We start from the raw sequence: 17,411 nt of genomic DNA, 5'->3' as shown, positions 1-17,411 counted from the left end.
AGTGAATCACTCTAACATATTTATGTTCATAGTGTTTCACTGTTGCAGTCATTACATTTGTGTTATCCTGCTGGCAGGCTACCCGCAGTCAGCCTGAATTCCAAAGTCTTGATCCGGGGTCGGTTGCTGTCGCCTCTTCCCTGACGTCAGTGCGCCAGGGGTATAAAAGATGCAGCCGACACCATTTTCTTCAGTCTTTCTTGCCGCGCGGTGCCCAAAGCAAAAGCAGTTCGCAAGTGCCGGTCGGCCGACTCCTGAGATTTTCAAAGACTAATTTCACATCCGAAGTCTTCATTAAAGCTAAGTACCCCGTTGGGGAAACTTTTTTTTTGCTGCAGACCGATGTCAGAAAAAGTTAACAATTGTATTTCTTCTGGGAAGCAAATACCTCATAAGGATTTTCATTCTTACTGTATTCCTTGCCTAGGCCCTGATCACAACATTGCTAGCTGTCGGTTTTGCGCTAGATTTAACCAACGCACTATTAAGCATCGGTACGATTTTGCCTTTCATTACTTTGGCCAAAGATTCAATTATATAATGCTGTCGGAACAGCCGACGACCGGAGTATACAAAAAGCACAAGGAAAAAGAAAAGGACAGGCATCCGAGGTCCAAAACCGACGACGAGGCTACCGCTAAGCCAGTCGCCGGTTCTCAGTGAGGTGCTTTCGCAGCCCCTGACGCCTGCTGCCTCAGAGCCACAGGCCGTTGCCGACTCCCACGTGGAGCCAGCTAGGCCTCTGGATACTCAAGGTATTGGACACTCGGAAACTATCCCCTCAGATGGGTCCGGAGCCGCTGAGCAGGCATCAGCTTCTGAAGGTGTTTTCAGACCTACACTGTTATATGTTAAGCCAACCACAGATTCAAAGGCAAAGACTAAAGCAGCTCTAAAGACAAAGAAACAAGTACAGCATTCTCCTGGACAGACTTCCATGCCTAAAAATAGATGCTCAAAATGGCTGAAGACCTAATTACCTTGATCAGGGGTTCCCATCTCCCTCCTGATAAGAGGCCTAGGCAAGAGACAGAATATGAATCTTCAGATCAGGTTTCCATTTCCTCTGACTCCTCCTTTGAGCAGAAATACTCTCTTCTTCCCTATGAGGATTCTGATGCTGAAGAATCTATCCCGTCAGCCTCTCCTCCTGAGGATTATTCTTTTGGGGAAGCCCTGCATTCCATGTGGGAGCACTTCCACTGGGAGAGCCAAGACTACTCAGAATCAAAGAAAAGGCTTAGAGATTTCCTTTTACTACCTCAACACAGGCCTCTTGCTATTCCCCCTGTGTTGGACATTGTGGATGATGTATTTTCAGAGTCCGGCCTTTCTCCTGACTCTTTACCCCCTGCCCCTGTTAAACCAGGCAGATACTACAGGGTTCCGGATTCACATAAATTTCTTTATAAAAACCCTGCTGCTGACCCAGAAACCATTTCTCAGGGTCCCAAAGGGATCAAGGCCTCCACTGCAAAAAATCCTATTCCCTCCGATAGGGATTCAAGGGCACTAGACAGATGGGGGAAAAAGGTTTACACATCTGCTACTTTAGCTGTCAGGGCATTAAACTGTCAATTTCATATGCTTAAGTATCAGCAATACTTAATGTCACTACTTAAACAGAAAATGTTGACCAATTCTGATTGTGCAGAAAATAAGGAAATGCAGGATTTATTGCATGCAGCTGAACAAGTGGGAAAGCATACCTTGCAATGTGGTTTTGATTCTCTGGAGGCCTCTTGCAGGGCCGGAGTTACAGGTTCTGTCATTAGGAGGCATGCTTGGTTAAAGGAACAGAATCTGGCTGATCATGTTAAAGCAAAATTATTAGATGCTCCATTACAGCATGTTACTTTATTTGGTGTTAAAGCAGAGGAGGTGTTGAAGAAAATGGTGGACAAAGCGAAATCTATGCAAACAGTAAAGGATTTCTTACAGGTACAGCCACCCAGATTTAGCAGGAACTGGCCTACAAAGAATTGGTCCTTTCCAGTGTCAGACAGGCTACAGAGAGGCAGGTACAGATGCCCCAGAGCTCATACAGGCCTAAACAGTGGGGCGCTTCTACCTCCAAAAGTGAAGAAGACAAATCACAGCCATACAGGAAACAGTCCCAATGAGTTTCCTCTGCCAACACCAAGCACTTTTTCTTTGGCAGCCCCTTTGGGGGGAAAACTAGCACTTTTTTCTCAGAATTGGCACAGGATCACCCAGGACAAATGGGTCTTGAATATAGTGTCCCAGGGCTACAGGTTCCACTTTCACACCCTGCCAAGGGCAAAAGGTATGCCAGACCTGCCACACAATCAATGGGCAGAGGCACAAAAACAAGTTTCATCCCTCATGGACATTAGGGCCATTCAGCATGTACCACGGCAAGAGCAGGGACAAGGATTTTACTCGAGACTTTTCTTTGTACCCAGAAAGGACAAAGCCTGGAGACCAATGCTGGACCTGTCTATTCTAAATACTTTTCTGGACGTTCCAAAATTCAAAATGTTGACTCTGCAGCAGCTTCTGCCCATGCTGGGCAAGAAGGCTTGGCTTGTAACTTTGGACCTAAAAGAGGCATACCTGCATGTACCAATCAGACAATCTTGCAGAAGATACCTCAGATTCATAGCTGGCTCAATGCACTACCAATTCTCTGCACTGCCCTTTGGCTTACCTACAGCGCCCGGGGTCTTCACAAAATGCCTGGCACCAGTAATTTTATTTTTGCAGACAGAGGAATTCAAATATATCCTTATTTGGACGACTGCCTTATTCAAGCAGAGAACAAGGACATTTTACTAAAACATCTGGCGTTTGTAAAAAGATTATTAATTTGCCTAGGGTACACAGTAAACGAAAAGAAATCAAAACTAGTACCCTCTCAAGAGATAATATTCCTGGGTGCAAGCTTAAATACAATTGCCCAGATGGCTTATCTCATGCCAGACAAAGAAAGGCAACTGACTTCTTACTTCAAAATGTTGGCAACAAAGACCCAGTTATCTGCAAGAAAAATTCTGCAGGCTTTGGGCTTCATGGCATCCTGCATTCTACTAATTCCATATGCCAGACTGCATATGAGGAAACTACAATGGTATCTAAAAAGTGTTTGGACTCAACATTACCACAGCCTGGAAACATTAATTACCCTCCTTCCTTGCCTGCAACAAGAGTTTCGATGGTGGGCACAGGCCTGTCACCACAACAAGGGACAGCCATTGAACCAACCCACAGCCAGACAGTCAATAACAACAGATGCATCAGATTATGCCTGGGGGGCCCACATGGCAGGCAAATGTATTCAGGGCACATGGCCCACAAGCCAAAGGCATCTTCATATCAATCAAAAAGAGATGCTAGCTGTTCAGAATGCCCTGACAGCATTCAAGGATCTGCCTCATCCAGGACAACTACTGATAAGGACGGACAGTACTACAGTCATGTGGTACATAAACAAGCAGGGAGGCACACATTCCTACCCCCTCTGTAGACAAGCCATGACTTTGTGGGACACAGCATTGATTTTTCAAGTACACCTGCAAGCACAATTCCTGCCAGGAAAGATAAATACTCTGGCAGACGAATTAAGCAGAAACCTCACGGATCCCCACAAGTGGAAACTGGATCCACAAGTCTTCAGCATGATAACAAAGGAATGGGGATGCCCAGACATAGATCTATTTGCCTCCCCCCACAACTGCCAACTGCAGAGGTTCTGCACAAGGACTTATTACAAGCAAGCATGGAAAGTGGATGCTCTATCATTCAGCTGGGAAACCCTAACAGTTTATGCCTTTCCTCCTCTGCTCTCCTCCCCAAGGTACTCCTAAAGGTCAGACAAGAGAAGCCAAAAATGATTCTGATTGCCCCAGACTGGCCCCGCCAGCACTGGCACCCAATCCTTAAGAGCTTGTCTCAAGGCCCAGCCTGGACATTACCTCTAATTCCTCACTTACTGACCCAGCAAAACAATCGGATCCTGCACAGCCAACTCAGGACCCTAAATCTGGCAGCATGGCGGATAATGTAGCCATTCCTAACACACCTCTCTCTAAAGCAGTGATGGATGTTATTTTGGAGGCCAGGAGGCCCAGTACCAGAAAATCTTATGCAGAAAAATGGAAGAGATTCTGTGTTTGGAACCAGGCACAAGGAATTAACACGGTTGTACCAAATATTCCTCAGATTTTGCAATACCCAACTGAGATGCTGGACAAAGGCCTATGCTTTTCATCAATTAAAATCCATGCCTCTGCCATTTCAGCTCATTACAATACGGAACCACCTATTTTTTCTCATCCATTGCTAAGGCAGTACCTCAGAGGGGCCAAAATTTAAGACCCCCAAGGAGAGCATCAATACCTGCATGGGACCTCAACTGTGTCTTGGAAAAACTCACACTGCCGCCATTTGAGCCAGCCAGTACAGCTGAGATAAAGTTTTTGTCATGGAAAACAGCTCTGCTCCTAGCAATAACCTCTGCAAGACGAGTCTCAGAGTTACAGGCACTCATGGCTGTGGAGCATTTTTTCATTTTCCATCCAGACAGGGATGTTCTTCACCTCACATTGCTGCAGTCATAACCTGTGGGGGTAGTCCGCTGTCCTCGGTCGGCCCGAATACCAAAGTGTTAGGCTGGCGTCGGTCATGGTCGCTCAGATCTGACGTCAGTACGCCGTGGTACTAAAGCGCATGACCGACGCCATATCCTCAGTCTTTCTTGCCACATGGTCCGAAGCAGAAGCAGCGTTTGCAAGTGCCGTTCGGCGTCCTGAAATTTTCGTATTCTGAGTTTCAGACCGAAGACCAAGTTGGGCTAAGTACCCGTTGGGAATATTTTTGTCTTTTCTTGCCTCAGTTAAATCCGGATGTCAGAAAAAGTGAATAATTGTATTTCTTGTGGGAAACAGATACCTCATAGGGATTACCACTCTCTCTGTATTCCTTGCTTGGGGCCTAGGCACGACGTAGTCGGGTGTCGCTTTTGTGCTAGATTTAATAAGCGCACCATTAGACGCGGGGTAGATTGTGCTAGGCTTGTCTTTAAGTGGTGTAATTACAATATGCCGTTGGATCCTCCGGCCGCTACGCTAAGCGTAAGGAAAAATCAAGTTAAAGTCCAAGCAGGATGAGTCGTCCGTTACGGACGCCGGTTCTTTAGAAACTACGGTGGAATCTGTGGATCCAGCCGAGGTTTCAGCTGAGTCTCAGGGAGCCTTTAATTTTGCAGGATGTGGCCTCTCAGGAGTCTGGTCAGGCTGAGGGGGCCTCTCAGGTCTCTGTAGTCCCTTCTTTGCATAAGGTGGTTAGGCCTTCTACTTCTGTCTCTAAGGTACCTTCCAAGGTCAGGCCTGGTTTGTCTTCCTCTGGCATCAGCCCTAGTTCTGCAGGTTCTGTACCTAAAAAGCATATGCTGAAAATGGCAGAGGATTTGATTACCTTAATCAGGGGTTCTATGCCCCCTCCAGATAAGAGGCCTAGGGTGGAGCCAGAGGTGGAAGGATTGGAGCATTCCTCAGATTACTCGGAGTCTTTGGCTGAAGACATTCAGGATTTTCCTCCTTATTCTGATTCAGATGCAGAGGATTCTAGTCCTTCTGCTTCCCCTCCAGAGGATTTCTCTTTTTCTGAAACCCTGCATTCCATGAGGGAGCATTTTAAGTGGGAAGTTCAGGATTTCTCAGATTCTCGAAAGAGACTTGGGGAATTTTTGTTTTTACCACAGCATAGGCCCTTGGCTATACCCCCTGTTTTGGATGTTGTTCAAGATGTTTTCTCTGAAGCTTCCCTTAATCCTGATTCTTTGCCTCCTGCCCCGGTCAAGACCAGACAGGTATTACAGAGTTCCAGAGGCTCATAAATATTTGTATAAGAGCCCAAGGGCTGACCCGGAAACTATTAGCCAGGGACCTAAGGGTGTCAGGGCTTCTGTTGTAAAGAATCCAGTTCCTATGTATAAAGATTGTAGAGCTTTGGATAGGTGGGGTAAGAAAGTGTATACCTCCTCCACTCTAGCAATGAGGGCTTTGAATTGCCAGTTTCATATGCTGAAGTACCAGAATTTTCTCCTACGTCAGTTAAAATCTAAGGTAGATGCTTTGGCAGAGGGCATAGAGTGTAAGGAATTGCAGGATTTATTTCATGCCTCTGATCAGGTGGGTAAGCATTCTTTGCAGTGTGGTTTTGATGCTCTTCAGGCTTCTTCCAGGGTGGCTGCCACTGGATCAGTTATTCGTAGGCACGCCTGGCTTAAGGATCAGAACTTATCAGAGCATGTTAAAGCTCGCATTTTGGATGCTCCCCTTCAATCTGAAGTTCTGTTTGGTTCTCCTGTGGAGTCAGTTTTGAAGAAAATGGAAGACAAAGCTAAGTCTATGCAGACAGTTAAGGATTTTATACAGGTGCAGCCCCCTAAGTTTAGCAGAAATTGGCCTACTAAGGGATGGGCTTATCCTTCTTCTGATTTACAGTCTAGGGGCAGATCTAGACGTGGTAGGGGCAGAGCTCATGCTCAGGGTTCTTTCAGGCCTAGGACGTGGAGTTCCCCTGCACAATCTTCAGGTGAGGGCAGGGGTCAGCCTTTTCGTAAACAGACCCAATGACCTGTATCTCCAGCTGCCAGATCCCTCCTGTCTGGCAGCTCCTCTGGGAGGAAGGTTGGCACTTTTCAGGCAAAATTGGCTTTTAGTCACCCAGGACAAGTGGGTGTTGGACATTATAGACCGAGGCTACAAGTTTTATTTTCACACCTTGCCTCCTTTCAAAGGCATGCCAGACGTTCCTCCTCAGCAAAAGTTGGAGGCTCACAAACAGATTTCTTTACTTTTAAACATGGGGGCTATCCAGGGGGTCCCTCCGTCAGAAGTGGGCCTAGGATTTTATTCTCGCCTGTTTTTGGTACCAAAGAAAGGGAACACTTGGAGGCCAATTCTGGATTTGTCTGTTCTCAACACATACCTGGACATTCCCAAATTCAAGATGTTAACTTTGCAACAGCTCCTGCCTCTGCTAGGCAAAGATCACTGGATGGTAACTCTGGATCTCAAAGAGGCTTATCTTCACATTCCTATCAGGCCCAGCTGCAGGAGGTTCCTGCGTTTTCGGACTGGCACTTTTCATTATCAGTTCTCTGCATTGCCCTTTGGCTTATCTACTACGCCCAGGGTGTTCACAAAAGTCCTGGCTCCGGTGATAGCCTTCTTAAGACTAAGGGGAATACAAATTTATCCTTATTTGGACGATTGCCTGATTCTTGCTCAAGACAAAGTCAAGTTACTTCACCATCTTCAGTATGTTATGACAGTGTTAAGGTGCCTAGGGTATTCTGTGAACGAAACAAAGTCCAGTCTAGTACCCTCTCAGGACATGTGCTTTCTGGGTGTGAGACTGAACACAGCCTCTCAGATGGCGTTTTTGACCCCGGACAAACAAAGAAATATTGCCCTTTACTTCCAGCAATTATCTCTACGGTCCAGGCTGACTGCAAGGACAGTCCTTCAGGCCTTGGGGTTCATGGCATCTTGTATTCTGGTGCTTCCCAATGCCAAACTGCATATGAGGAAGCTACAGTGGTATCTCAAAAGTGTATGGACTCAACACTGCCACGATTTGGACACTGTCATTCAGATAATACCTTGCATCCAAAGGGAATTCTTGTGGTGGGCTCAGGAATGTCACCTAAACAAGGGACTCTCTGTGACCCGACCAGAGGCGAGTCAGATCTTAACGACAGATGCTTCAGACATGGCTTGGGGAGCACACTTCAATGGGAAATGGGTACAAGACACGTGGCCTCCCAGACTACAACATTTGCATATCAACATGAAGGAGATGTTAGCGGTCCAATTTGCCCTGATGGCCTTCAAGGATCTACTTCAACCAGGACAGGTGTTGATTCAAACAGACAACACAACAGTCATGTGGTACATCAACAAGCAAGGGGGAACCCATTCGTACCCTCTTTGCAGACCAGCTATGATTTTGTGGGAGACTGCTCTCAGTTTGCACCTCACTCTTCAGGCAAGGTTTCTGCCGGGAGCACAGAACTCCTTAGCAGATGTTTTGAGCAGACAGATGGTGGATCCCCACGAATGGAAATTGGATCCTCATGTATTTCAACAGTTGACGGTGGCTTGGGGAACTCCAGACATAGATCTGTTCGCTTCTCCACTAAATTTCCAACTGCCAAAGTTTTGCACAAAGCTGTTTCACCCAAAAGCTTGGAAAGTGGATGCTCTCTCATTCAGTTGGAACAACCTTCACGTCTATGCCTTTCCTCCTCTGCCTCCTCTTCCCAAGGTGCTCTTGAAGGTCAGACAGGACAAGCCTTGCATGATTCTAATAGCTCCAGATTGGCCACGTCAGCACTGGTACCCTCTGCTGAGGAGTTTAGTACAGGAGCCTCCTTGGCCTTTGCCATCAGTTCCACACCTTTTGTCCCAGGCAAGCAATCATTTCCGCAATGTCAGGATCCAGTCCTTGCATCTGACAGCTTGGCATATTCTGTTTTAGACCCTGGGGGGTCGCAGCTTCCTCAACAAGTTTTGAATGTCATTTTGGAGGCCAGACGGCCTAGTACCAGGAAAGTTTATGCTGATAAATGGAGGAGATTTTTTCTTTTCAGCAAAACAAAGAGCTTTGATGTCTCTGTGCCTAATTTGAGTGTTTCACTTCAGTATCTTACAGAATTATTAGACAAGGGTTTGTCTTTCTCCTCTGTAAAAGTCCATGCTGCAGCCATTTCTGCTCACTATGACTGTGACCCTCCTTTATTCTCTCACCCTTTGTTTAAGCAATTTCTTAGGGGGGCAAAAAACATAAGACCCCCACGTAGAGCTCCTACTCCTTCCTGGGATCTCAATTTTGTGTTGGAAAAGCTCACTTTACCTCCTTTTGAACCTGCAGCTACTACGGAGTTGAAGTTTTGCCTTGGAAGACGGCTTTTGTTGGCCATTACGTCTGCTAGAAGGGCATCTGAATTACAGGCTCTAATGGCAGTTGAACCCTTCCTGATATTTCATAAGGATAGGGTCTCCCTGCGTACTAACCCTACTTTTATGCCTAAGGTTGTTTCTAATGTGGCATTAAACCAATCTATTCATTTGCCTACATTTTATGCTGATCCCCAAAATAAGGGGGAAAAAATTTTGCACTCTTTGGATATTCACAGGCAGTTGCGTTATTATTTGAGCAGAACCAAGGAGTTCAGGCAGTCTCAACAGTTGTTTATTTCTTTTGCTTTGGGTTCTCAAGGGAAAAACAAACTATTTCTAAGTGGATTGGCCATTGTATTGCTTTTTGTTATTCTCATCATGGTAAGGAGGTTCCGGCTGGAATCAGACCTCATTCCACTAGGGTGACTGCTACTTCTACTGCTTTTTTAAGGGGAGTAGCTACTAAAGATATTTTGGAGGCAGCTACTTGGAGTTCAGTGCACACTTTTTCTAAACATTACCATCTCCCTCTTTATTCCAAATCTAGGGCTGGGTTTGCCACTGCAGTTTTACAGGGCATGTTAGCATCTCCCAATGCTTTATGATTTAGCCAACCTCCCTTTTCCTTTGCTTTGGGATTCTACCCACAGGTTATGACTGCAGCAATGTGAGATGAAGAACATAGTACAGTTTTGTACCTACCATAAATGTAGATGTTCAAAGATCCACATTGCTGCAGTCCAATTTACCCTCCCTCCTTCCCCTCTGTAGTTTGGGGTGGTTGTGTGGTTTGTGTTGTAAATATTGTTTCTACGTGGGTGATTGGGTGTTTTTCCATTTTTGGCTATGGCCTTTTCTTTTTAAGGCCTTCTGACATCTGGGGCAAGAAAGACTGAGGATATGGCGTCGGTCATGCGCTTTAGTACCACGGCGTACTGACGTCAGATCTGAGCGACCATGACCGACGCCAGCCTAACACTTTGGTATTCGGGCCGACCGAGGACAGCGGACTACCCACAGGTTATGACTGCAGCAATGTGGATCTTTGAACATCTACATTTATGGTAGGTACAAAACTGTACTTTTCTCTGAGGACGAACCCGACATTTATGCCTAAGGTAGTGTCCAGTGTGGCCCTTAACCAAACCATTCATTTGCCTACCTTTTATCCAAACCCACAGAGTAAGGGTGAGAGACTCCTACATTCTTTGGACATACACAGGCAGCTGCGCTTCTACTTGGACAGAACTAAAGCTTTCAGAAAGACTGAGCAGCTCTTAGTGGCATATGCTGCAGGATCACAAGGAAAAGCTATCTCTAAGCAGACTATTTCAAAATGGATTGGTCACTGCATTCGTTTCTGCTATGCACAACATGGCAAATCAGTGCCTAAGGGCATTAGGCCACATTCAACCAGAGCAGCAGCCACTTCAGCAGCCTTCCTCAGAGGAGTACCTACCAAAGACATTTTAGAGGCTGCAACTTGGAGTTCAGTGCACACTTTTACCAAGCACTACCACTTACCTCTCTACTCTAAATCCAGAGCAGGCTTTGCCACTGCAGTTCTGCAGGGCCTCATAGCCACTCCTAATTCTATTTCGGCCCAGCCACCCAACCTCAGCTTTGGGATTCAACTCAAGTGTAATGACTGCAACAGTGAAACACGATGAACATAGTACAGTTGTGTACCTACCATAAATGTAGATGTTCGAGTGTATTCACTGTTGCAGTCCAGGTTACCCACCCACCATCCCCCTTTCTTTGCTGGGACTTATCTGTACTTCTCTATTCTTTACAACCTATGTGGTGTATTTGCTTGTAGATGAAGGTAATGTTATATTTTAGTGCATGCTTTTTTATTGGCATAATTTTTAGCCTACCCTTTTGGGGGCACTTGACATCTGGGGCAAGAAAAACTGAAGAAAATGGCGTCAGCTGCATCTTTTATATCCCTGGCGCACTGACGTCAGGGAAGAGGCGACAGCAATCGACGCCGGACCAAGACTTTGGAATTCAGGCTGACTGCGGGTAGCCTGCCAGCAGGATAACCCAAGTGTAATGACTGCAACAGTGAATACACTCGAACATCTACATTTATGGTAGGTACACAACTGTACTTTCCTCTTCATCATTAACTTGTAAGCATACTAGTGTTTTTATATTAAATCCCCCCCCCCACCAAGATCACAACATTCTTACTTTTTCCACTCCATTTTGCCCTAAAACATAATTTGAATATTTTTGTCATGCATAACATCAGTCTGTGTATATACTTTTACTCGTATTCTCTGTGTTATCTTCTTTTTCTACGTTTTCATGTTTCTTCCCGTACTAAATCTTGTAAGAAAGAGCATTCAAACCCTAAATGCCTTTCTTTCTATATGCAGTGCTAGTCTTTTATAGAATGTCTTTATTTGCCTCGTTTGGAATATCTCCTGTTTATGCAGTCATGTTTTAAGTGAGATGTTTCTCCACAGGAAAAAAAGACTTCATTTGTTCATGGTATTTAGCTGTTTTGTCTGAAGATGTCCAACTTCATTCCGTTAACCTGTGGGATACGGTTCCAGTGCTTGGAGCCGATTGGCCGCCTTTCAGCTCAAGACTCCTGACTTGAGCTCCTCCTACCTATCTACCTACCCATAATGCCCCACTCCCCACAGTACCTCAGATCTCATTTGTCGCACTTAGTGTTGGCATCGGATTCTGGCTTGAGCTTTTCAGTCATTGTTTTTTGGTGAGTCTTTTTTCTCTTTATTGCCTTTCCTACTTGTCTTCTTGACTTCTTCCATTTTCGTCCCTTTCTAGTTTCTCAAGGTTATATCTGTTAGGCTATTTAAAAAAGAAACTTCCTTCTGACTTTCTTCTTCCTTTTTTTTTCTCATGGCTGAGCAGAAGCGGTTAGGCTTTCAAAAGCTCACTTCCTGTGGGCGGAAGATTCCCTTATCAGAAGCCCATGGGGTGCGTGTGTACTGTTTGGGGCATCTCCATTTGGATGCCTCTTGTGACATTTGCAGGACTTTTCATCCCCAGGCTCTGGCGGATAGGAGAAGTAAACTCATTTTAAAAGGACTGCTTCCTCCTTCTGCCACCTTAGGATTCCTTTTACATCAGGAGCTCAACCCCCGTCAATGAAGGCGAAAGATTCCTGCAGTCTAGGAGGCTATCTCCCTCATGGTCTTCCTTAGAAACACCCAGGAAGAAATCTAGACCGTTGGAACTGACTCATTCAGCTCTCTGACCTCGACCTCTCCTCCCCTTCATTCTTCCTAAGTTGCTATGGGACCAAGTGGTGACCCCTCTGCATCGGCTCTGGCACTGTTGGCACCAGGGTCATCTTTACCGGTGCCTAGGAGGTCTCCATCCCATTCCCCACGGAGATCTCCCTGACCTCCTTCCTCTGCTTCATCTAGATCTTCCTAAAGCTTGTCCTCTAAGGATGTCAGTAACTTATGAGGCAGTTCCTCGAGACACAGATCCAGATGGTGCTGGTGTCCACCCTGTCTGTTTCCAGATGTGTGAGGCACTCCCCGTTCCAACCAGTAGCTCCTTCTCTGATTCGACCCTTGGTTTCAGAGTTTTCAGTTCTGTTGGGTTCCAGTGCCAGAGTATTAGAGTTGATAGAGATCTCTTCTTCACTTCAGACATTCTCCCCGACTTGCTTGACTCTGGCTGCTTCAGTTCCAAATGTGTCTTGGAGCTGTAGTGTAGAGATCAGTTCTGGGTGGTTGACTTTGACTCCGAACCTTTCGGAGCCATCTCTTACCCTTGGGGTCGTGGTGTTTGCCAGCTCATCTCCAACTCCCCCTCAGAGCAAGACCCATTCTCTCAGGGAGGTGTCTGCTCTGTTGGGTTTGGCTCTGGCAAGACTGCTCCAGGTGGTTTGGATGTGGAGAGGGTACACTCCATTTATTGGAGATCCTCGGCACTTAACACAAAGAAACTCCCCCGCCTCACTTTGGAACTGTGCCTGAGACCTTTAAGCTACAAAGTGGACAGCCAGTACTGAAAAACCTCCCCACCATTCCGTCAGTGGATCCCCAAGCTTCATCGACACCTCCCCTGAGCATCTCCCAAAGGAGATCCCTTCGAAGAGACCATGTAAAAGGAGGCACATGGATTCCCTTATAGAATCCCTCACTACAGAAACTGATTTTGAGGAAGGTGAAGAGTTTTCCAAATCACAACCCAATGAGGTCTCCTTCCGTGACATTCTTGAAATCCCTCACCAGAAGGGTGGATGGTCCTTCCAGACCCCTTCCCTGGAGGAATCGTTGTTGTGGGAGGCTTTCAGGGCCAGCCCATTTACTACCTGGGTGTCCCGCCGGCCAACCCACTCATCCAGCTGGTGTCATCGAGGACCTGGTAGGAGCTAGATACAGTGGACCAGATTCCAAAATGCGCTGAACAAAATTTTAAGTGCTCCAGCTGACGAAGTTTTTTGCACCAAAGGAATCCAGGTAGATGCCTTGGTTGTGGCGGCAGCCACCAAGAAGGAGATGGCTCAGGAAAGTTACTCTGTCCACCCTCAGAATAGAGAATCATCCCGGCTGTTGGACAGATTTGGAAAAGTAGTCTGTGCCTTATCTACCTTTGCGCTTTGGGCATTGGAACTACTTATACTGTTTTACCTGACTACAAAGGGACTTAGTTAAGGAATTTTCTAGCTTGGTCCCTGGGTCCATGCCTGCCTAGGCTAGCCACCATATATTCCCTAGCCAGTGTGTCCATGAGGCTAATTTGTCATGCTGCAGAGGGTACCTCAAGGGTGGCTGGTTCCGGCATTGCCATACAGTACCATGCCCGGATGAGGCTGTGCGATTTTGCAGAGCCTTTCAAACAGACCTTTATTAATGCCCCTTTTGATAGCTATACCTTGTTTGGGCCCACGGTACTTGATACTTTAACCCAGAGTGAGAAAGATGGTAAGACCCTGTCTGCAGTCGGGATCCGTTTTTCTACTCCACAACAGACCTTCTCCAGGAACCAGCATGGAAGTAAGAAAATGTGCTTTCGGAAGTCAAAGGGTCCTTTCCAGGACACTCAGGGAGACCCCCCCTCCCTTGAGTAGTAGTGAAATATGGTCAGAATGGTAGACTCCTCCCACATGGCTGAGAGGGTCCACAAAATCAAGGGTCACAGGACCTGCTCCAAGCAAGCCTTTCCAGATATCCTGAACTGTTGCCCGACTGCTGTCCTCTAGAAGCAGTCAAGGGACGTTTCTCCTTGCACCCAGAAGCCTGGGAAGCCATTACAAACGACAAATGGGTGCCAAGGATCGTATCCAGAAGACATTCCATTCCATTTCTAACATCCCCAAACAAAAACTTTGCCTCCCCGATGTTCCATCCAGTCAGAGGGATGACGCGGCCCAAGATGTAAGAAAGTTACTGCAAAAAAGAGTCATCCAAGAAGTTCCACCCGATCAAGTCAGATCTGGCATTTACTCCAGATTCGTTTTGGTACCCAAAAAGACAGGAGACCTGCGGCCTTTCTTGTATCTGATCTCCCTGAACAAGTCGGTAAAATACACGAAGTTCAGGATGGTCACAATTCATTCCATCTTATCTCTCCCAAAGATGGGTGATTGGATGTGCTGTACATAACTCAGGGATGCGTACTACCATATCAAATTGGAGAGAAGCTCCAGGCCTTTCCCACGTTTCAGGCTGGGAACCAGTCACAATCAGTTTTGAGTGCTTCCATCTGTTCTCACCAACTAGCCCCCAGGGTGTTCACCAAATATCTAGCAGTAGTTGCACCTCATCTCTGACTGCAAGGCTATCAGATATTTCCATATCTGGGCGACTGGCTCCTGATCGCCCCAACCAGGCATCTACTCCTCCAGGCCAGGGATTACTTCCTCAGCTTAGGCTCTACACTGGGGATAACTGTCACACTTGGATCCAGTACAATCCATAGACTTCATAAGGGCATGCCTGGACACAAGGACATCTTCCATTTACCTTACATCGGGCAGGGTATCAAGTCTGAAATTCCACATCGGCCAGATCTTGACTGCTTCAAAACCCCCAGCCTCTCTCTAGTTGTCCGAGCCTTAGGCTCCATGGCAGCAACCGTAACTCTTCTTCCAGTGGCACGCTTCCATATGCGAATTATTCAGTGGACCTTGACGGTACAGTGGTCTCTTCTCAGGAATCCCTTGAACCTTCCCATCAGCCTGTCTCATGTTTGCAAGGACTCTCTTTTTTGGTGGCTCCATTCACCAGAGATCACACAAGGATGCCCGTTCATCTTTCCATCCCCATTGCCACGTTGACCATGGACACCTCCCAGTTCAGATGGGGAGGGCATTGTCTGAGCCTGCCGGACCAAGGTACGTGGATGCCTCAGGAGACCAAATTGCATATCAGTGTTCTCAAGATGAAAACTGTTCTTCTAGCATTACAGGAACTAGACAGCCTTCTTCCTCAGGGGACTATTGCAAACCAAAAACACAACATGTAAGTGGTTTAGTAAGTACATCAGCAAACAGAGAGGAACCAGGTCTTATCCCCTACGTCGAGAAGCTATGAGAGTCTGGCAGTGGGTGATTTCTTCCAACTGCTTTCTGGTAGCAATACATATTCCGGGGGAATCCAACATTCTAATCGACCGGCTCAGCTGAGTGCTACTGATGCCTCACAAGTGGTTCCTGAATCAGTCCATGCCAGATGCGATCTTCCAGAAATAGGGTTGTCCTTGCTGTGACTTCTTTGTGTCCCCTCTGAACAACAAATGTAGCAAGTATTTTGCTTTGATCCCTCCTCAGGAACAAGTCCCCCAGGGACGCTGTTTTGACTCTCCAATCTACTCTATGCCTTTCTCCCTCTTCTAATGATTCCCAAGTTCCTGCAGAAAGCTCTCGGGTTGCAAAGCAGAGTGATCCTCGTTGCTCCCTTTTGGTCTCTACAAACCTAGTTCACCTTTCCTTGGTCTCATCTGGTTTACCCCCGATGATGTTGGATCAGAGTCCAGATCTACTTATCCATTGGGGCATCCCCATCTCAACATTCAGGGCCTGAAACTGACCTGTATGGTTTCTCCACTTCCAATGATGGCCGATCTTCCAGGCCGTCTTCCTCAGTTTGAGACATTTTGATTTCTTCCCATAGAGCGTCCACTCGAAAAATTTACAAAAGTAAGTGGAAAAGATACTCTTTTTGGGCTGAACAGAAACAGATCCCTGTACAGCACTGATTTCAGTAGTACTAGAATTTCTGGCTTCCCCTTTCAAAGATAGTGCTCATTATTCTACAGTCAAAGTTCAACTTGCCGCCATTTTCAACTTCCACTTTCCTTTTGACTGAATGTCTCTGGCCTCTTCAAAGTTGTGCAAGGTCTTTCTTAGGGGGGCACATTTCTGCTTTGGCCACCAATCAAGGACCCTACCCTCCTTGGGATCTTGCAAGTCTTACTTCATCCCCTGTTCGAACCGTCAGCCACTGTAGATCTAAAATTTTTCTCCTGGAAAACTATCTTCTAGTAGCAATTTTCTTCAGCTAGGAGAGTGAACTTCAGGCTCATAATGCAATATTTTCATATTTAGTTTTTCATAAAGACAAAGTGGCTCTGTGTATGAATCCTTCCTTCGTACTCAAGGTGGCCAAAGAGATTAACATTAATCAGTCAGCCAATCTTCCAGTATTCTTTCCTCAATATCAAACCAAAGGGGAGTACACCTTACACATGCTTGATGATGTTCTTCGTGTTTCACTGTTGCAGTCATTACATTTGGGTAATCTGCTGGCAGGTTGCTCTCAGTCGGCTTGAATTCCAAAGTCTTGGGCCTGCGTCGGGTGCTGTCTTCTCTTCCATGACGTCAAGTCATCAGGGGTATAAAACATGCAACCGACGCCATTTTCTTTAGTCTTTCTTGCCGCGCGGTACCCGAAGCAGAAGCATTTCGCAAGTGCCGGTCGGCCGACTACTGAAATATTCGTGTTTGAGTTTCAGAACCAAAGTCTTCAATAAAGCTAAGTACCTCGTTGGGGAAACTTTTTACTGATGTCAGAAAAAGTTAATAATTGTATTACTTGTGGGAAGCAAATACCTCATAAGGATTTCCATTTATACTGTATTCCTTGCCTAGGCCCTGACCATAACGTGCCTGGCTATTGGTTTCATGCTAGATTTAACCAACGCACTGTTAAGCATCGGTATATTTTTGCATCTACGTATTTTTGAAACCGATTTAACTACCCAGAAATGTTGTCGGATAGCAATCCGACTACCGGAGTACATAAACTCAAAGCCGACTACCGGAGTACATAAACTCAAAGAAAAGAACAGAGAAAGCCAGACAAGATCCAAAGCAGACGACGAAGCTTCTCCTAAGCCAGTCCGCCGGTTCACCGGTACTCAGTGAGGCGCATTCGCAGCCCCTGATACCCGCTACCTTTGAGCCGCAGGCCTCTACCGACACCCATGTGGAGTCAGGCATGCCGCAAGATACTCAGGGTATTGGACCGATGGATGTATCTC

The sequence above is a fragment of the Protopterus annectens genome, chromosome 3.part1 (genome assembly GCF_019279795.1).
Source record: "Protopterus annectens isolate FY-2018-M chromosome 3.part1, PAN1.0, whole genome shotgun sequence".
Lineage (NCBI taxonomy): Eukaryota > Metazoa > Chordata > Ceratodontiformes > Protopteridae > Protopterus > Protopterus annectens.
This window is presented reverse-complemented; position numbering follows the sequence as displayed.